General features: G+C 42.6%; 1 protein-coding gene across 12 annotated transcripts in view; it reads left to right on the forward strand.

Moving 5' to 3' along the window:
* SYNE2 (spectrin repeat containing nuclear envelope protein 2) overlaps positions 1 to 21,538 on the forward strand; it is a 331,267-nt gene that overhangs the window by 17,821 nt on the left and 291,908 nt on the right. The window lies entirely within an intron of this gene.

Raw genomic sequence — 21,538 nt, forward strand, 5'->3', positions numbered from 1 at the left:
TTTTTTTTTTATTGAAGAGAAAGAGCGCATGGGTTGGAGGGGGAGTCTCAAGCAGACCCCCCCACCCCTCACCAATTGAGCATGGAGCCTGACCCTGAGATCATGACCTGAGCCAAAATCGAGGGTTAGATGCTTAACTGAATGAGCCACCCAGGCACCCTGTGCGAAGGCTTTGAGAGAATGAAAAACTATTTCTTAGAAATCTCAAAACTGTAGTTTGAAATTCCATGAAAAGAAAATTCAAGAATTTTGTAATCCCAGTTATGGAGGTAAGGATTATGTTTTAGGAAATTTATTTTTGGGGCTCCTGGGTGGCTCAGTTGTTAAGCGCCTGCTGCCTTAGGCTCAGACTGAGCCCTGCGTTGGGCTCCCTGCTCAGCAGGAAGCCTGCTTTTCCCTCTCCCACTCCCTCTGCTTGTGTTCCTTCTCTCATTCTCTCTCTCTCTGTCAAATAAGTAAAATCTAAAAAAAAAAAAAAAAAAAGAAAAAAAAAGAAAAGAACTTGTTCAGGGTCACTTAAAAAACTTAGTTTCATAAGGAAGTACATAAATTTCTAAATATTTTAAAGAATTAAGAGATATACTAAAGAAAAAGTGATCTCAGAACTAGGCAATTATTATTATTATTTTAAAAAGCTGGACAAATTTCTAATAGCGTCACTGCACATGTTATAAGTAACAAAGAGGGTAATTTAGTATACACAGAAGTGCATTCTGTTCTCTTCCTGAGATGATCTGACCTCAAATCAGATCTCAGAATTGTGTCCACAGAATTGGCAAATATGTATCCTTGGGGAAAACTCAAACAAACAAGTTTGGTTGTCTCTTCAGGTGAGAAACTTCTGTCTGTTTAGAAATGAAAAGGAAACTAGTTTGCAAGCTCTCTAGCAAGTCACAAGGGACGCCTGAAAGAGGAGGGTTTCATAGCGTAAAGTTCTGCTATTTCAGAAATAAATCTGTTTTTCAGAAACACCCTCTGTTTACATAGTTGCTTGATTCAGCAACTTTTTCACAAATGAATACCTGTTAGAATTGCTCGCCTGGCTGGCACCCTAGAAAAAACAGCTTCTAAATCACACAGCAGTTAATTTTCAGCACCGCCCCCCCCCCCCCCCCCCCCCCCCCCCCCCCCCCCCCCCCCCCCCCCCCCCCCCCGCCCCATCTAGTTTCCCACTAACCAGTCAGAATGCTAAGATTTACTGGTTGAGTAAGACTAGGTGTCAAGTAAAAACTCCCTATTTATCAGTGCAAATCACACAGTAATGAATGGGATATTTTTGGGAATAAAGAGTTAAAGAGAAGCACAAACTCAAAGAACAGAAGGGAGCTCTATTTGGGGGGAGATTTTGAATTTTTAAAAAATTCCCTTAGGACTATTTCCTTAAAATCCTAGCATGCATGTGAAGTGTGTAAACCTGACGATTCACAGACCTGTACCCCTGGGGCTAAAAAAATATGTTTATTAAAAAAAAATAAAAAAATTATTTTTTTAAAAAAAACCTAGCATGCAAATTATAATCTAAAGTGGTTAGAAGAAATGCATCTTTTTTTCTTTCTTTCTTTCTTTCTTTTTTTTTTTTTTTTTTTTTTAAGTCATAGCACTTTCCTAAGCAAAATTATATGTACCAGAATCTGGGACTAATTTATTAAAATCTACAATGTTTTACTGAGTGATCTAAGAATTTGCTCATTTATTTGCTTTGTCACTGTGCAAGTCTTGGTAAATTATTAAATATAGTTGGATTGTAGGGACGAAAAGGGAACTCTTTTCTCTAAGAGGAGTCTTGAGGGTTTGAGAAATAATGGTCTGTCATAGGAGAGATAAAAAATTGAGTAAAAACATCACTTCTAAGATACCAGTTATGAATTCTAATCCTGGGTTTACCCACAGAGTTGTATGCCCTTGAAGAACTCATTAACGGTCTCAGTTTCCCCCACTTTAGGAGTATCATTATTATGTAAAATAACATATAGGCACAACTAAATATAAAGTATGTTTTATCTTGGATCAATTACACTACCCCCGCTCTTTACTGATAATCATTGCTTTGCTTTCCTGAACCTAGCCAGCTAGCTTCCAGAGGTCTCCCTCAGAAAGGACAGTAAAGGAGAGAGAGGGTGGCAGGATTAAAAACCATTCCTGGGGTGCTTTACAATGTTTATGTGCTTAAAAAAAAAAGCTACAAGCTCTCCATAAGCAATCAGTGAATCTTGTCTCCTATATGATTTATAATGCTGGTACAGGGGCAGCAGTGGGGGGCTGTTTTATTAGAATCTAGAGAGGCCCACAGCCATCATGTTGAATTCAGGTAAGAATTTTAGAACTGAATGATACTTGAATTCTCTTACTTCACCAAAGAGGAACCAAGATTCAGGAGCAGCAAGGTCCCACAGGTAATTGATAGAACAAGGAATAAAATGGCTATCTCCATCCAGATTCCTGGCTCAAAGCTTTTGCCGATTTATGTATGTGTATATATGTTTAAATTGTTATGTATTAAGATCTGTGAAATCATATAAATCATCAGACAGTAAGTACTTACGTGCTTTAACATCTTATTTAAGAAACAAAATATTGGTAACATGGTTGTGACCCCCTACCCTCTTCACAGGTGTTGCTATCTAATTTGGGTATTTATCATCCTCATGCATTTCTTTATAATTTTGTTGCATATGCATTTTTTAAAAAAGATTTTATTTATTTATTTGACAGATCACTAGCAGGCAGAGAGGCAGGCAGGCAGAGAGAGAGAGAGAGAGAGAGAGAGGGAAGCAGGCTCCCTGCTAAGCAGAGAGCCTGATGTGGGACTCAATCCCAGGACCCTGAGATCATGACCTGAGCTGAAGGCAGAGGCTTAACACACTGAGCCACCCAGGCATATGAATTTTTTAAAAAAGATTTATTTATTTGAGAGAGAGAATGAGAAAGAGAACATGAGAGGGCGAGGGTTAGAGGGAGAAGCAGACTCCCAGCTGAGCAGGGAGCCAGATGTGGGACTCCATTGTGGGACCTGAGCCGAGGGCAGTTGCTTAACCAGCTGAGCCACCTAGGCATCCATGTTGCATATGAATGTTAAGGGTGATTTTCAAAGCATTTAACAACTGACAGTGTATTGGGAACAGCCACTCATAATGGTGGCTGGCCATAAACTACAGATCAGCCATGTCAAGCTTACTGGCTGAATATCATGGACTCCTCACCATTTTTTTTTTTTTTAAATGTCAGCTGTAAACCCAACATGGGGCTTGAACTCAGGACCTCAAGATCAAGAGTCAAATGTTCTACAGCCAGGCACCCCTCCTAAAGCAATATTTTTTAAGATTGCATGTAGTTTGGCCTCATTCTGTATGCATTCTTCGGCAGGTTGTTTTTTTCTCCCTCAACTTTTTATTTGTGAGCTATGTCAATATTGATATGTGTAGCTCTGATTTATTCATTTTCATTGATTTTTATTTTATTTTATTTTTTTAAGATCTTATTTATTTATTTCACAGACACAGATCACAAGTAGGCAGAGAGGCAGGGAGAGAGAGAGGGAGGAGGAAGCAGGCTCCCTGTGGAGCAGAGAGCCCAATGCGGGACTCCATCCCAGGATCCTGGGATCATGACCTGAGCCGAAGGCAGAGGCTTTAACCCACTGGGCCACCTAGGCGCCCCCATTTTCATTGTTTAATATTCATTTGTATGAGTATGTCACAGTTTATTTATCCATTCACTAATGTTTGAATATGTAGTTTTTTTAAGTCCTTTTCTAGGACCCATTCCTATCATTTGTGTATTTTCCTGTTAGGTTTTCTTTTCCTTACTGATTTGTGAGTATATTATTTTTGTATTTTTTGGAAAGTATTGTTTAATAGACAAATAACATTAACATCTCTACTTAAGAAGCTGCTTAAAACCTTTCATAGCTTTGCCTTCCCAGTATTATTGGAGCTGTATATAGCTATTCACATTCGAAAAGATTCAATATCATCTCTCTTATCAGATTGATGTCAGGTATACCCATGGGATTGTCCAAGTGTTAATATGTTAATATGTCTGTGACATATTTCTTACATAAAATGGATTTGGCATAGGCTTAACATTTTTTTTTTAAAAGATTTTATTTATTTATTTGACAGGGAGAGACACAGTGAGAGAGGGAGCCCTGGCAGGGGCTGAGGAAAGGGGAAGCAGGCCTCCCACTGAGCAGGGAGCCTCACTCAGGGCAGGGCTGGAGCCAGGACCCTGGGATCATGACCTGAGCCCAAGGCAGGTGCTTAATGACTGAGACACCCAGGCGCCCCAAGACTTAACATTCTTTATTATGAAGGTAGACTTTATTTTCCTATATTTACATGGTCATGCAGGTGAAGATGTTCACCTTATTATACTCTAAAATATGGGAGGAAAGTCTTAATGGGAAATTGTAAAATTCTCATTTTTTTCCTTTACTAAATAAAGCAGGGTAATGGCACCCTTGCTTCCTTCATAAACCACAGATGGGCCACAGAATATAAAGGGGGATTGAGGCCACAGCTTGGAAAATTCTTCCTAGAACTTGATCTGTTTAAACTATCTGGGTTCATGGTTTTCGTTCTCTCCCTTTTTTGTCCCCCAGTGAATGGTGACTTGACTTGACAGAGGCACATGCTAGGCTGTCTGTTCTTTTGTCGACTACTTGTATCTGCTTTCTGGAAGGTTATTGTTTTCAAGGGTCTTAAACACTTGGATTAGGACAGTTAAAACCTTTCTCGCTGACTGGGGAAGTGTAATCTTCCTATTCATTCTGCTTTCCTGGGCTTATTGGCTTCCTTCCCTTCCTTGTTTCTTTTTACTTACAAATCGCTTGCATCTGTTTGATAGCCATCCTTCAGAGCACCCAACATTTTGTTCATTTCGATTTTTTTAACCTAGTTCTTGTTGTACAAAAGGACATAAACATGTAAAAGTACTTTTAGTACTAGAGGTTGCCTTCTCTTGGAGTATCACATTTGGGCACTGCCCCCCCCAATTTGTAGGAAGATCCCCCAGCAGCCCCCCCCCCACCCTTTCCACCCCCCCCCCCCCCCCAGGCCTCTTTTGTCTTGGGAGCTAACAAAGTACTGTAATTTGCTGGATATTGTGCATGGAGGATGGGCCAAGGGGTTCCTGGAAGAATTTCTGTAACCTGCCTGAGTTCTCTTAAAAATTGCTGATTAACTCTGTCTTCTGTTTTGGGAATAGCTGGAACTTTAAACTTAGGAATGTTTTTCAAAACAAAGATGTTTATTTTTAGAGGCAGATAATATTTTGAGCCCATTTACCATAACTGCTTTTTTAAGAAACAAAAACCAGGGATTTGAAGTGGGTAATCCCCAAAGCAAAAACAAGAATCTTGCTGAAAGAATTAGCAATATATATAACCATTTTGAAAACAAGCCGTGTTTTCATTTTAGCTTTCTGCCTCTGCTTCGTCAAAATGAAGCCGAATTTTGCTTAATTACCACAGTTGTTCTGAAATATTCCTTTTCCTTGCATGACTTGTCCTATGAAATTGATGTCCTGATGCAGAAGATAAAAAATATCAAAAGAGAAAAGTGTTGGAAGAAATTTTGTTGTTAGGGCAAAGGGCATGGTGTTAAAACTAGTGGGCAGGGGGAGTTCTCTGAGATGGAGTCGTCCAGGTTAATTTTTATCTCCATGATCACATGAGTAAAAAGAACCCTTTCAAGTCTTTGATTTTTTAAGGAATTGTGGGGGGCGGGGGGGTGGATAGTTTCCACTTTATTAGCCCCCATTTACAGGAGCAATGTAGCGTGCAACGTAGATGAAAATCAAAGATGGGGCTAGTAGCATAGGCCTTCCTACAGGATCTCTGTGAGCAGAACCCAAACCCTTTACAAAGATCTATTTAAGGTTCACAATAACAATGACAACATTTTAGGGCTGTCTTCCAACCCTATCACTTCCTTCTTCTAGCGGGAAGTTGAGCTCGGGGCAGAGAAGGTACACGGGTGTTGCTGGACCAGTGATCTCAAGCTGTCACCTGCTTTTGTGGAATCACATACCTCTGTGAGGACGTTGCACAAAGGGATTGGTGAAGTGAAAGTACTTTGATTGATGTAGACGAACAGAATAGAAAAAAAAAATTGAGTGAGTTAAGAAATACTCATCAATAGCAGCCAGAACATGGGGGGAAAAAACCCCCTCACGTCTTAAATAACAAATAAAACTTTCAAATAGTAACATTTACAGTAAATAGTTTTCTTCTTCTTCTTCTTCTTTTTTTTTTTTTTTTTTGGCATGAATCTTTAAGCAGGTGCATTTGAAGGACTAACAGTGCATCCCCAAGGTGATGCTTGGCTGCTGAGGTGGAGGAGCTGGCTGATGGCCTCGCCGGGGTTCCGGAGCTCCCAGACTGTGCCAGAAACTTCAGCATGGAAGCAGATTTCTGGCTAGAGTGCCTGTTGCAAGGGCATTCACTGTACCTTAGCACATCTCTCTGTTTGATTTTGCTCCGCCCTAGGGAGGTCTGTGGACCATGGATCATCCCAATGATTCTGGTTCAGACTACAGTGGACCTGAGGCTCTTGTATTTTTGCTAAGCTGATCCCCAAAATTTGCGATGGCTTGGCCTGAGAAATCTAAAATTATCTCATTTTTTTGGAGCTTCCTTTCTTCCTTTCCTCCAGGAAGATTTTATAAGGGTTCACACAGGGGTGTGGACTTTCCCAGTTCTCCCAATCTGGGTATATTTAGGGTGGACCCCAAACCCCTAAGGACTTGAAGTAGATCAAAGCCTGACTTCATTCAAATCACTGGGGTGCTTTCGGCAGCCTGGAGGCACCAGAAGCCTCTTGTAGGCCTGTGGACCCTGATGGGAATTTGGGGAAGAGATTTTCCAGCGTTCTCCTGCCGTAGGGTTTTTTTTTTTTTTTTTTTTTTTTTTTTTTTTTTTTTTAAGATTTTATGTATTTATTTGACAGAGAGATACAGTGACAGAGGGAACATAAGCAGAGGAAGCGGTAGAGGGAGAAGCAGGCTCCCTCCTGGGCTCGATCCCAGGACCCCGAGATTAGGAAGGCAGACACCCAACAACTGAGCCACCCAGGCACCCCTCTGCTGTAGGTCTGCAAGAGGATCTAGCAGCCTATAGTTGAATACTGATTCCAGGGCTTCAAAAAAACATACCTCAAAGTCTTTTCAACTCAAATGTATTCTTTGCTTGGCTCCTAAGCAGTGTATGCAGGGGCTGTGCTACATGGAGATACGGGTGTTACATTTGGTGGCCTTGGATCAAGTTGGTTGCTTAAAGCTTAAGTAGTTGTGATAGTGGATACCATTATATTTGAATTATTTCTTATTCTCTTTCTCTCTTTAAAGATTTTATTTATTTATTTATTTGAGAGAGAGAGCATATGTGTACAAATGGGGGAGGAGCAGAGCGAGAGGGAGAGAGAGAATCTCAAGCAGGATCCGTGCTGAATGTGGAGCTTGTTGCGGGGCTCAGTTTCATAACCCTGAGATCAGAACCTGAGCAGAAACCAAGAGGCAGACATTTAACTGACTGAACCACCCAGGCACCTGCCCCATCTTCCTAATTTTCAAAAACCCCCAAAATATGTTCCTTTTGATCGCTTTGGTCGTCGTCTTTTATGGTCAGAGAAACTAAGATAGTATGATGACTTGTTTGAGGCCCCCCTAGTGAGTGAGGGGGAGGATGGAAGGGGTCAGATCTACTGTCCCTGGATGCCCAGTCTGTTGCTCGTCCAGCAAACCTGTTACTGAGGATTAGCATCCACCCAGACCTGGAAAGAGACCAACTGAAACCTCAATCAGTTCTGGTCTTTGGTCTGTGAGGATGAAAGGATGCAGGATACATTAATTTGCTGGGCCGTTGATTTTCCCTTGAGATAAGAGAAAAACAAAACCAAAATTGTCCGTCCCCAAAAATGGCACAGGGAATTATGTCTGGGTTTGGAAAATGTCCAGTTCTATAAATATATTATGGGAAACCCTCAGGGAGAGAAAAGAGGTGCATCATCACTGTTTTCATATATAAAAATAGCAGTCCCAGGCCCCTGGAAGAAAAGCTGGGAAGTCTGTAAGTTAACTTGTAGTCAAATAGGAACTATAATTCTTTTTTTTTTTTTTTTAAGATTTTATCCATGTATTTGAGAGAGAAAGAGAGAGTGAGAGAGAGAGAGCACAAGCCAGGAGGAGAGGCAGAGGGAGAAGCAGACTTCCGCTGAGCAGGGAGCCTGATGTGGGGCTCCATCGCAGGACCCTTGGATCATGACCCTAGCCTGAGGCGGACGCTTAATGAGTGAGCCACCCAGGTTGACCAGAACTTCAATTTTTTTTTTTAATTTTTAGAGATTTTTATTTATTTATTTGACAGAGAGAGAGATCACAAGTAGGCAGAGAGGAGGGAGGGGGGGGTTGGGGGGGGAAGCAGGCTCCCCGCTGAGCAGAGAGCTGGATGCGGAGCTTGATCCCAGGACCCCCAGATCATGACCTGAGCTGAAGGCAGAGGCTTAACCCATTGAGCCACCCAGGCGCCCCAAAACTTCACTTTTTAAGTTCATTACCACTCACTGCCAAGAATTGGTGAGCTTAGAAGCAATAGGTCAAAAGTTTAGGAGGAGGATTTGGGGGAGGGATTTGTATCAACAGGAGGTCTCTGAGAGTTTCCAGTTGCTCTGCTGAGAAGGCAGTGATTTGATTGCCTGCATTCACATTTTGCCTTCATAGAGACGAAGGAAACCGTGGAAGTAGAAAGAAGCACCGTTTTAATTCTGATATTTTAATACTGGGATCGAAATAGAGTGTGTCAGAAGATTTACACAGGTGTTAATTGTCACAGCTCTGATTTTCTGGGCGGACGACGGTGTTGTTCGGAGCCAGTATGTGGAGCTGGATATTTACCGATGCTGTTTGGGATCAAAGAGATGTATTTCATTTTTCATAATGAACATATGCATGTTTTCCTGTGTGTTTCTTGCTTTGTTTTCTTAATCTCTATGTTTGCCTCTTTCCTTCCCTGGTGTTTCTCATGTCATTTTATGACTAAGCGTGTTAAGGTGTGGCCTTCTGGGTTTTCCAGGCTGGGCTATTTGCCTTGGCACATGTGGTCTTCTCTGCATGGCGAGTGGGTGGGTGAAGCTGAACGGGCACATGTGGGAACTTGAATGGGACTCTGCCCCATGGGCCCGGTGTGTCTAGATCTCACCAGTCTGCATTTGATCTGTCCACACCGCTCGATGAGGCCTGTAGACCCGGTTAACAGGCCTACGGGGGATTGGGGAGGGTGGCAACACACACCCTTATCTCCTGAGCTGGGGAGGTGGGGGGCAACTTGGTTAAAATCGCTTATATTTGGGGCCACCCAGGAATCAAGATAATGATTTGCTGACACCCATTCTCTCTGGATTTCTGTCCTTTCAGTGTCTGCTGGTGAAGCTCCTTTTTAAAGCAATGAACAAGAATGTTCAGGCAAGGGGCACCTGGGGTGGCTCAGTCATTAAGCATCTGCCTTTGGCTCAGGTCGTGATCCCAGGGCTCGGGGATTAAGTCCCACATTGGGCTCTCCCTGCTCTGCAGGGATCCTGCTTCTCCCTTTCCCTCTGCTGCTCCCCCTGCTTGTGTTGCCTCTTTCATTGTCTCTCTGTCTGTCAAACAAATAAGTAAAAATCTTTAAATAAAAATAAAATAAGAAAAAGAACATTCAGGCATAACTAACTCTTCTGGTCCCAGGCACTTCCATAATGCAGTTTGCTTCATCTGCTCCGTTCATGTTGCTGGTTCTTTTAACAGTGTAAAGCAACCCACATCCTTGAGGAATCTTCCTCTGTTACGTAGGGAATGAGTTAATGGATTCATGAAGGTGATAATATACAGATCATGACTGAGCCCTTGATTTGGGGATAATAAACCTAAGGAAAAAAGGCCTTTGTGCGTAGGCAAGAATGGGAGGGCTTTAGCATAGGGCATGGAAGATTCTGTTCCATCCGGAGTAGTAGAAGGCCCTGGTCTCAGCCTGGGGAGTTTGAGGGCCTTCCAGGAGAATGACCTTATCTTCCATCAGGGGAAGGGATACATGTTCTGTATCTGGAAAATGCTAGGCAGTTTAAAGAGTCCCACTGCCTCACAAACCAAGAAGACTGTAATGAGAAGAACAGGTAGGACGGATTTGTCTTAATAATAACAGCTATCAGGAAGCCTCTGTTCATGCAAGTGTTATCAGAAGATCAACTTCAAAATCTTTTCCTTGTTGTAAATATGTGTCCTCTAGCAGGCAGGGGAAAGAGACCCAGTACCCCTAAACATGAACTTCTGGTTGAGAGGCCACCTGCCCCAGAGTTAGCCCCAGTGGTCACTAAGCTGTGAGTAGAGGGAGGAGACAGGCAGGTCTAGGTGGAAAATCCTGGTGAGGGCCCACCGGAGCCCATTGAGGGTCTCCACCCCCTGAACTCAGACAGTTACCATAATAGTCTGTTGGTTTTCGTTTCTTCCAAGAAACTCTCTCCAGGGGGCTGGTGTATCCTAGAAGGGAAGCTGGGAAGGCGGAAAAGCCAGTTCCACAGAGACTGTTAATTGTGTTCAGGGAGAAAAGGGACAGTAGTCAGGTGTAGCGTCACTCAGAAAGGAAGAGGCTTCCCAAGTTCATCTTCTAGGGCCTGAGAAGAACGGAGGAACATTAAAGGTATTCAGATAAATAAACAAAAGAAGATAGAAGTCTTTCTGTGTTTTCCCTTTACTATGCCACAGAGTACACTTTTATTATAAATACCACAAAATTAAATTCTTCAGTAAGTCAGAAAAAACAAGGAGAATTCATGCTAGCAAAGGCTATTGTGAGGATTCTGTGATGGACGTCACAGGGGCACTGAAAGGACTTAGAGTTATTATTATTTTTTTATTAACCACAAATCACATTCTTTTTTTTTTTTTTTTTAAGATTTTATTTATTTATTTGACAGGCAGAGATCACAAGTAGGCAGAGAGGCAGACAGAGAGAGAGAGGGGGAAGCAGGCTCCCTGCTGAGCAGAGAGCCCGATGCGGGGCTCGATCCGAGGACCCTGGGATCATGACCTGAGCTGAAAGCAGTGGCTTAACCCACTGAACCACCCAGGTGCCCCATCACAAATCACATTCTTAAGGGAATGGTTTCTGGTTGATTCTTATTTTGTAGATAATCTTCTAAATTTTATATACATTATTTTAGTTGGTTGAAGGGATGTGGCAAATGTTGAGTTTAAGTGGTTTAAAAAAATGATGTGGGGATGCCTGGGTGGCTCAGTTGGTTGGACGACTGCCTTCGGCTCAGGTCATAATCCCGGAGTCCCGGGATCGAGTTCCGCATTGGGCTCCCAGCTCCACGGGGAGTCTGCTTCTCTCTCTGACCTTCTCCTCACTGATGTTCTCTCTCACTGTCTCTCTCTCAAATAAATAAATAAAATCTTTAAAAAGAAATGATATGCATTACATATTTTTCATTTAGAAGGTAAAGTAAGTAGCAATGATGCTTAAGGATTGTTTTTAAAGAAAAAAATTTTTTTTTTTTTTTAAATAATCTCTTTACCCAGCATGGGGCTTGAACTCACAATCCCAAGATCAAGAGTTGCACGCTGTACCGACTGAGGCAGCAAGGCGTTCTGCTTAATGATTTTGAATGAGAATTTTCTAAGTGGCATCACTCTAACACAACAGTTTTTATTTTGCACTTTACCTTTTCGCCCATATATTTGTACGGTTACACTCCTATTGAACCCATTTGTTTTTTGCTTATCTTACTAAAATTTTATATATATATATATATTAATTTTTTATAGACATATAATGTATTTCTATCCCCAGGGGTACAGGTCTGTGAATCACCACGTTTACACACTTCACAGCACTCACCATAGCACATACCTTCACCAATGTCCATAACCCCACCCTCCTCTCCCAACCCCCTCCCCCCAGCAACCCTCAGTTTGTTTTGTGAGATTAAGAGTCACTTATGGTATCATGCTTAGCGAAATAAGTCAATTGGAGAAAGACAACTATCATATTATCTCCGTGATATATGAGGAAGTGGAGATGCTACATGGGGGGGTTAAAGGGTTAGGAGAAAAATAAATGAAACAAGATGGGAGTGGGAGGGAGACAAACCATAAGTATTTTATTTATTTTTAAAGATTTTTCATTTTATTTATTTATTTATTTGACAGAGAGATACAGCGAGAGAGGGAACACAAGCAGAGGAGTTGGAGAGGGAGAAGCAGGCTTCCCACTGAGCAGGGGCTGGATCCCAGGACCCTGGGACCATGACCTTAGCCGAAGGCAGATGTTTAAAGATTGAGCTATCCAGGTGCCCCTATTTAGTATTTTCTTATTTAATATTTTGTATAGAATAATGATTGTTTTATTTTTTTTTAAAGATTTTATTTATTTATTTGTCAGAGAGAGAGAGAGAGAGAGAGTGAGCACAGGCAGACAGAGTGGCAGAGGGAGAAGCAGGCTCCCTGCGGAGCAAGGAGCCCGATGCAGGACTTGATCCCAGAATGCTGTGATCATGACGTGAGCCAAAGGCAGCCGCTTAGCCAACTGAGCCACCCAGGCCTCCCGATTGCTTTTGTTTTGATTAAAAACTTTTTTTTTTCGCATTGAGGTACCAAATTATGCAAAGCATTCGAATGTTTTGAGTATCTGTATTATGTGTATCTATATTCATGTATCTTTTTGTTTCTAACAAATTACTTAAAATAATCCCAGGAGTGAGATTACCAAGTCAAATTGCATGAGTCACCAGATTAATTTGTCAATATGTCACCAGATTAATTTCCAAATTCGTTATTGTCTGTATTGTGTAGAGGTATATCAACTTTTTTGTCCATTAGGAAAGATGAACTTTTTTGCACGTGTCTGTTTAGTCTTTGGGTTTCCTCTCATGTGAATTATCTGTTCATATGTGTCAGATCTTGGTTTGTTTTTTAGAGGAAACTTTTTATGGCTTCCAATGACCTTTGAAGCTGTTCATGATTGTTTCTTGTCTTGGGTTACTTTATGGGATATTGCTTATAGGAGCATTTGTTCCTTTGTATCAGGTTATAACATGGATTACTTTCTCTAAAGGAATGGGAAAAGTCCAAATTAATTCCTCCCTTAATGAATTTAATCTATCATGAAGCCTTTTGCTGCATTTCATGCTAAATGTCCAGTGGTTAAGATACTGCGTGCTCACACCGCTTGGGGAAACACAAACTTCTCACAGCCTTAAGTGCTCTGGCCTTGCCAAGGCCATCAGGACAAAAGACACAATTACTGATGTTCGTCAGTGGAAACTGTAATATGCTTTTGACTGGCCAGCTCGTCAAACTGCTGTTGGATTATGGATGGGTTGTGGAGACTGTCAGCTACATGTGAATTTCATTCTTCTTCTTCTTCTTTTTTTTTTTTTTTTAAGATTTTATTTATTTATTTGTCAGAGAGAGAGCGAGCGAGAGCAAGCATAGGCAGACAGAGTGGTAGGCAGAGTCAGAGGGAGAAGCAGGCTCCCCGCGGAGCAAGGATCCCGATGTGGGACTCGATCCCAGGACGCTGGGATCATGACCTGAGCCGAAGGCAGCTGCTTAACCAACTGAACCACCCAGGCGTCCCTCTTCTTTTTTTTTTTTTAAATATTTATTTATTTGACAGAGATCACAAGCAGGCAGAGAGGCAGGCAGAGAGAGAGAGGGAAGCAGGCTCCCTACTGAGCAGAGAACCCGATGTGGGGCTCCATCCCAGAACCCTGAGACCATGACCTAAGCCAAAGGCAGAGGCTTTAACCCACTGAGCCACTCAGATGCCCCAATTTCATTCCTCTTTAGAACAGGATTGGAGAGGAAGAATATATAATCCAAGCATTTAATTGAAGGGAAATAATAAAACCTATAGTCCTTTTGTAGTTTATAGGTCTTGATCATGTTTGTGTTATGTTTGCCTTGAACCTTTTAGCAAGCTCTGCAAGGTGGAGCTGTAGGTCTCTGTGTCACCGAAGAGGAAGGAAGCTTGGGGAGTGGCAGGGGCATGGCCATGGTCATGGTTATGGCCTGGGGACGTGGCAGAGCCAGGATGAGAAGCAGTTAGTTCTTTGTGCATCCTGAAAAATGTCAGCTTGAATGTTGTACTCCTTGGGATGAGTTCAGTAAAGAGCTGCATACAGTCTGTCCATGGCTTTAATTAGAGATAAAGGCAATAAAATGAATATTAATAATGGTGTGTGTAAGTCACCAAAGAAAACCCAAGTCATATTCCAGATATTGTATGTAGTGGGTCAAGGAGTTTCCATCACGACTGATTAAGAACAAGTGTTGATGTTATTAAGCATGAGTTATATAATTACTTGAAATGTTTACTTATCCTGACTGCCTCATTCTGGGATTGATTATATGAATCAATAGAGGTTGAGAATTTGGATTCAAGAGTGAGACAGCTGGGGGCTCTGAGACCCAGCCCCCAGACTGAGCCACCTGGAGAAGGAGCCCTTGTTATCTGTAAACTGGTGATGTTAGTATCTGTGTCAGTGATGTTCTATGAAGTTGAAATCACACGTGTACGTAAAACGCTTAGTGCATAGTAAGCACTCTATTTTGCCATGAATTAGGTGTTATTTGTTGGTAAATATGCTTAGTTTTTTATTCTTTTATATTTAAAACTTCAGTATCATTCTTCACTCTAATAAAGGTTACAAATAAGAAATGATTGTTTCTTGGGGTACCTGGGTGGCTCAGTGGGTTAAGCTTCTGCCTTTGGCTCAGGTCCTGATCTCAGGGTCCTGGAATGGAGGCCTGCATCAGGCCTGCATCGGGCTCTCTGCTCAGCAGGGAGCCTGCTTCCCCTCCACTCCCCAGCCGCCTGCCTCTCTGCCTACTTGTGATCTGTCTGTCAAATAAATAAATAAAATCTTAAAAAAAAAAAAAAAGAAGAAGAAACAGTTGTTTCTTAGCATAATCCTGATTCATTGTAACTTCTTTTATACGGCCTTCTATATTTTTTTAAACAGAATTGTATGCGGTGAGCAAATATATTTTTGGACAGACACACTTTGCATTGACTGTGGGTCGATAATTATTGTGATCTTGTCCTTTCAGCCATGTCGAGTCTTATGAGTCAAGCCTCAGGAATTATCTACATTCCATGAATTCCATTTGTACATGAATCTTTGAGAGCAGTTTTTGGCCTTTGATATTTGGAATGAACTTTGCTTTTGCAGATATTTTATTACATTTTACAATAATGATCGGGGCATGGCCAAATTCAGTTTCAATAAACACAGAAAAGGGCAGAATTTATTTGAACATGTATGACATAGGAGAGATTATCCATTTTAGATGATTCAAGGATTAGTTACTTAGTTTTTGTAGATATTTGCGTTCTTGTTTGCTCTTCAAGCCTTTGTCTATTTCATTCTTGTCCGTTCTGGGGAATGAGATGGGAAAGACATGTTTTCACAGTTGGACCCCCCCTTTTTTTTTTTTTAAGATTTTATTTATTTGTCAGAGAGAGAGCGAGCGAGAGCGAGCACAGGCAGACAGAGTGGAAGGCAGAATCAGAGGGAGAAGCAGGCTCCCTGCAGAGCAAGGATCCCGAAGTGGGACTCGATCCCAGGATGCTGGGATCATGACCTGAGCCGAAGGCAGCTGCTTAACCAACTGAGCCACCCAGGCGTCCCCAGTTGGACCCTTTTATTCTCAAATGCGTTGAGCATTAGTGGCTGTTGTTCTAGGATCTAGATAGCGCTTACCAGTCTGGCAGAAGCTTTAATATAATTTTGTCTAGGGTGGGTCTTCCTGAGTATAGATCTATACCTTTAACTTTCTCAGTTTTCTGCTGTAATTGAGGAATAAATTGATCAATATAGTGTCATATTGGTGAATACTGTCACATTTTGACGTATTGTCAAATGATGAACATTATGAAAATATCGAATACAACTGAAATTTTCTTTGAGGTTCGTAATCTTTTGGTACATTGCAAAATTTTGGAGTCCTTTTATATTATTATAAGTACAAGCTTCATTGTACTCAAGATATGGAGAAGTGTCAGTTAATAAAGACTGGAAATGCAAAAAAAAATTTTTATATTGCATACTTAGTATTCATTTCCTGTAGAAGTAGGGATTTGGGGGAAAGTTGTTCTAGACCAGAGCCTGATGTTTTCTATCATAAAATAGTAAATGTAGCACCCTTTCTATTGCTTAAAATACAGAAGCTAATGAATTTTTTTTTTAAAGATTTTATTTACTTATTTGTCAGAGAGAGACAGCGAGAGAAGGAACATAAGCAGGGGGAGTGGGAGAGGGAGAATCAGGCTTCCTGCCGATCAGGGAGTCCAACTCGGGGCTCTATCCCAGGACTGTAGGATCATGACCGGAGCTGAAGGCAGACGCTTAACGATGGAGTCACCCAGGCATCTTAGTGAATTGTTTTGAAATGAAAAATGTGCATTGCAGCACCAGGAAGAGAATTTTGTGAAGGGACCAGGGGTGGTGGTGGATGGCCCAGGGGAGAGCCGAGGGTTCAGGAGATGGAAAACAAGTGCGCAGGTCAAAGCTGAGAAGAGAACCACAGCCAGGGTGGCAGGGCCAGAGGGATGGTTCAAGCATCTTCCTGCTCCTCGACCTTATCAGACAAGGGCAAACTGGCCTTGTCCCAGACCACAGGGAAGGCAAAATCTCTAGGACTGGAGGGTGGGATGGGGAGGTGGACAGCAGCCCTGTGGGGCCAGAGAAGTGACTCTAGGCACAGTTTGAGATAGGAAGTCCCTGGTGAGACTGCTTAGTGAGTCCATCCATCCCTCCCTTCATCGACACCCCGCACGTGTGTTCAGCCTTTCTGCCTCAGCCTTGGTGTCGGGTGCTGCGGCTTCCAAGAAGAAAGTGGTTCTCCCAAGGAGCTTATGGATCCCCACTTGGGATCTCAGACGTGCAGGGCTGACAGTTGTGATATCCGTACTGAATTGAAAGTCGGGGGTGGGGTGCGTGGGGAGCTCAAAGGCAGGTAGCCTCTCTCCGGCTGGGCTGGGGCAGGAGAAGCAGCATGTGCAAAGGCAGAACAGGGAGAGAGAATACGGGCCGTTAAAGAGAGCTTCGATTCACTTGCTGTGTGTATAGCCTTGGGCCTCTGCCAACAGTGTTAAGAGATAGTGTTGAAGAAGTGGGCAGGTGCCAGATCTGAAGAGCTTGGAATGCTGTGCATTTGTTGGGGAGCCTTTGAAGTATTCCAAGCAGAGACGTGAAATAACTAGGCATGATTTAAGAGTGCCCTGTAGTAGATACTGATGTGCCATCCAGATCTTTCTTCATGGAGGACTCACCCAGCCTCTGGGCAACAGTGAACCCACTCACTTGGGGTTGTGCCCCTTCCCTGGGGAGGGGTGGGGATAGGGTTTTCACATGCAGCGGCTGATGAGGTGGGAAGGTGAAGGCTATCTAGGCCAGCTGACGACAACTCTGCAGGGCCATTTAACCCGCAGAGCTCACTGTGGGGCGAGGGTTTCGAGGGGAGGCCGTCTGGCAACCTCAGCTTCTTCCTCTACCCAACCTTGTTTCCTTCTCTGCTCTAGCCACCTGGGTCTTTCTGAATTCTGATCTCAATGAGGCTCAGGCTCTATTTCATATTCCTCTTGTCTTGCTAGGGTCTGCACATTGTGTCCAGGTTGGAAACACTGACCATCAGAAGGCTCCCCTCACTCATTTCCTTTCTCAGAAGAATGACACTCTTGCATTGCCTGTCACAGTTTCAAAATAATTGTTTCCTATATTTAAAACAATTTTTTTGTAGAAGGTTACATCTGGACCCTGTAAACTCTCGTGGCCGTCTGTGAAGTCATCTGTTCTTTTTTGAAGAGGTTAAACTGGGAGCCACTGAAGTAGAGCTATTCAGTAGGCTCAGTGTGGTTTTTTGTTTTTTGTTTTTTAAGATTTTATTTATTATTTTTTTGACAGACGGAGATTACAAGTAGGCAGAGAGGCAGGCAGAAAGAAAAAGGGAAGCAGGCTCCCCACTGAGCAGAGAGCCTGATGCGGGGCTCAATCTCAGGACTCTGGGATCATGACCTGAGCTGAAGGCAGAGGCTTTAACCCACTGAGCCACCCAGGCGCCCCTGCTCTGTGTTTATTTCAGATACTCAGCTTATACTTATCAAACACTCAGTTGAAGCTGAGGGAGGGTGATCTGAGAATCAGCAAGTTGAATGGATGCTGATTTTCTTCATTGTACCTGCCCGACCCCTCCTGGTGCCAACGTGAGATCCTTTTGCTCTGTAGTTAGGTGACTGGGCCCAATAACCACCTGTGTTATACTAGCACCAACAGATAATGGTTCTATTTCACAGGATCAAAGTAGCTTTAATATTCCCACTGCCTCTGTCATGACCAAAATTGCAAATGCACTGCTGAGTGGGCTCACTACCTCACTACCTACAGAAGCGTGCACACTGGCAGACACACAAACTTGGTCACCTCTGTTTAATGTCCTTGGCCAAGGGATGGGACTCTGACTAATGCACCAAAAGGAATATGTGTGCTTAGGTAATTGAGAGTTGATGGTGCCTTTTTCTTTTTTGGATGTATGATCTTCAGATAAGTCATGATTCTTTTGTTAAGAATAATTGATTGTAAGGGCGCCTGGGTGGCTCAGTTGGTTAAGCGTCTGCCTTCGGGTCAGGTCATGATCCCAGCGTCCTGGGATCGAGTCCCACGTTGTCGGGGAGTGTCCTTGCTCAGCAGGGAGCCTGCTTCTCCCTCTGCCTGCTGCTTCTTTGCTTGTGCTCTCTCTCTTTCAAATAAATAAATAAAATCTGGTGGCTCAGTGGGTTAAGCCTCTGCCTTTGGCTCAGGTCATGATCCCAGGGTCCTGGGATCGAGCCCTACATTGGGCTCTCTGCTCAGCAGGGAGCCTTTTTCCCCCCACCCTCTGCCTACCTCTCTGCCTACTTGTGATCTCTGTCAAATAAATAAATAAAATCTTTAAAAAAAAACCTTAAATAAATGAATAAAATCTTAAAAAAAAATAATTGACTATAATTCCCATGATGCAGGGTAGAATGCATGCTCTGTTTTCCACTTGTTTACTATATGGAGTATTCTTCCTTTTTTTTCTTTTTAAATCATAGACTTTGATTTCCAGAGGTAGGTAGAATAGAGGTAATTTCTAAGTTATTAGGTGCAAAATCAATTATTAAGTGCAAGCTTTGTTATCTACTGGATGTATATCAATTTTATATCTCATAAATCGGTGTCTAAATTGTTTGATAGAATATTTTGTAGTGGGGCACCTGGCTGGATCAGTAGGAGGACATGTGACTCTTGATCTCTGGATTGTGAGTTCAAGCCCCAAGTTTGGTGTAGAGATTACTTAAATAAATAAAGCTTAAAAAATATTTTGTACTTATTAGGGCAGTAATCTTATAAATTTTGTTTGTAAATGGCATGGACTGGGTGTCTGGGTGGCTCAGTAGGTTGGGCGTCTGCCTTCAGCTCAGTTAGTGATCCTTGAGTCCTGGGATCAAGCCCCAGGTTGGGATCCCTGCTCCGGGAGGAGTTTGCTTCTCCCTCTGCCCCTCCCCTGCTTGTTCTCTCTTGTGCCCACAGTCTGTCCTCTCTATCTCACAAATAAATAAAATCTTTTTTAAAAAATGGCATGGACTATTGTCTATTAAAAAAATTACAAAGAAAACCCTAACAGCATGGAAATGATAATCATTTTGAGAAAAAAATGCAAATAATTTTTTTTAAAAGATTTTATTTATTTATTTGACAGAGAGAAATCACAAGTAGACGGAGAGGCAGGCAGAGAGAGAGGAAGGGAAGCAGGCTCCCTGCTGAGCAGAGAGCCCGATACGGGACTCGATCCCAGGACCCTGAGATCATGACCTGAGCCAAAGGCAGCGGCTTAACCCACTGAGCCACCCAGGCACCCAAAAAATGCAAATAATTTAAAAAAAATTTTTTTTTTAAAGATTTTATTTATTTATTTGACAGAGAGAGATCACAAGTAGGCAGAGAGTCAGGCAGAGAGAGAGAGAGGAGGAAGCAGACTCCCTGCCGAGCAGAGAGCCCGATGTGGGACTCGATCCCAGGACCCTGAGATCATGACCTGAGCTGAAGGCAGCGGCTCAACCCACTGAGCCACCCAGGCGCCCGCAAATAATTTTTAATAAGAGAATTTACCCTCTGTTTTCATACTGTCAGAGAATGTCATATAATGAGAATGTGTTGTGGCCGTCAGTCATTTCAAGTGAATCTTTACTCTTTTCTATTAGAGGGGAAGATTTGAACTGATCAGACCCCCTCTACTCTCTCTGGGTCCGTGGGATAGGTGGTCAGCTTGTGGCCATAGGAGAGAACACAGTGACTGTCCTTCAGGGGTCAGAGCCTCAGCATACTCCCAGGCACCATCCCCCAGCCTCATTGGCATGGCCAGCTGGATTCGAGATTGATCACTACCTGGAATAACTCAGTAGCTGAACTAGAAGGGTATACATAACTTCTAGAGCAGCTAGAACTGGTTTTTATTCATTTCTGGTATTTGAAATAATGCCTGAGAAGTGTAAGATGGTTGAGTTTGGTACTTGTGGGGACTATGAGTCCTGCTTTTGGTAACATCGCAAAAATCACAGATTTAACCAGCTAGAAGGGCTCTTAGAGAATGTCTAGCTGCACCCTTATGTTATGGGTGAGAAGAGTAGGGTTCAGATATATTAAATGTGTTGGGGCGCCTGGGTGGCTCAGTGGGTTATACCTCTGCCTTCGGCTCAGGTCATGGTCTCAGGGTCCTGGGATCAAGCCCCACATCGGGCTCTCTGCTCAGCAGGGAGCCTGCTTCTCCCCTTTCTCTGCCTACTTCCTTTCTGCCTACTTGAGATTTCTCTCTCTGTCAAATAAATTAAAAAACAAAACAAAACAAAACAAAAAGATATGTTAAATGTGTTCTCTATGCTTGGACCAAAACTAGGACTGGAACTCAGGTCTTCTAAACCACTGGTTCCCAAATAATTTGGTGACATGGCTTTGCCCCCTCACAAGACCATTCAGCTTCCCGGACTTGATGGCTCTGGTGTCTTGGGCCTGCGTGGGAAGCGCTGTCCTTCACTTGGTCCCCAGCTAGCCGCGGATGGGTGCTAGTCGTTGCTTCTCTTACCCTGGGTAGGGATTTTGAGGCCAGACTTCATATTCTGGCTCAGATGAGCCTGGGTCCTTATTATTGCTGACCATTCACCGTTTCTGCCCTACTGGGCATTAGTCTCATGATACGACTCAATAATTATTTGATTTAATCTGTGCAGAACAGAGCAGGAGCCCAGTGGTAACAATAGCCAGGAATTAAGGAAGGTGAGGGAATATGTTTCTTTTTGACCTTGGAGTCCATATTCTTAAGGATTGGTTATCTTCCTAACCACCTAGTGTAGTTCCTGAAACATGCAAGCTGTACCTGAATATTTTTGGGGTAATTTATTGACCAATGATAAATGAACAGGGGCTAAACAGTAACAGAACTTTTTTCTTTCTTTCTTTCTTCTTCTTTTTTTTTTTTTTTTTTTTTT

Source organism: Mustela nigripes, chromosome 13 (genome assembly GCF_022355385.1).
Source record: "Mustela nigripes isolate SB6536 chromosome 13, MUSNIG.SB6536, whole genome shotgun sequence".
NCBI classification, from domain to species: Eukaryota; Metazoa; Chordata; class Mammalia; order Carnivora; family Mustelidae; genus Mustela; species Mustela nigripes.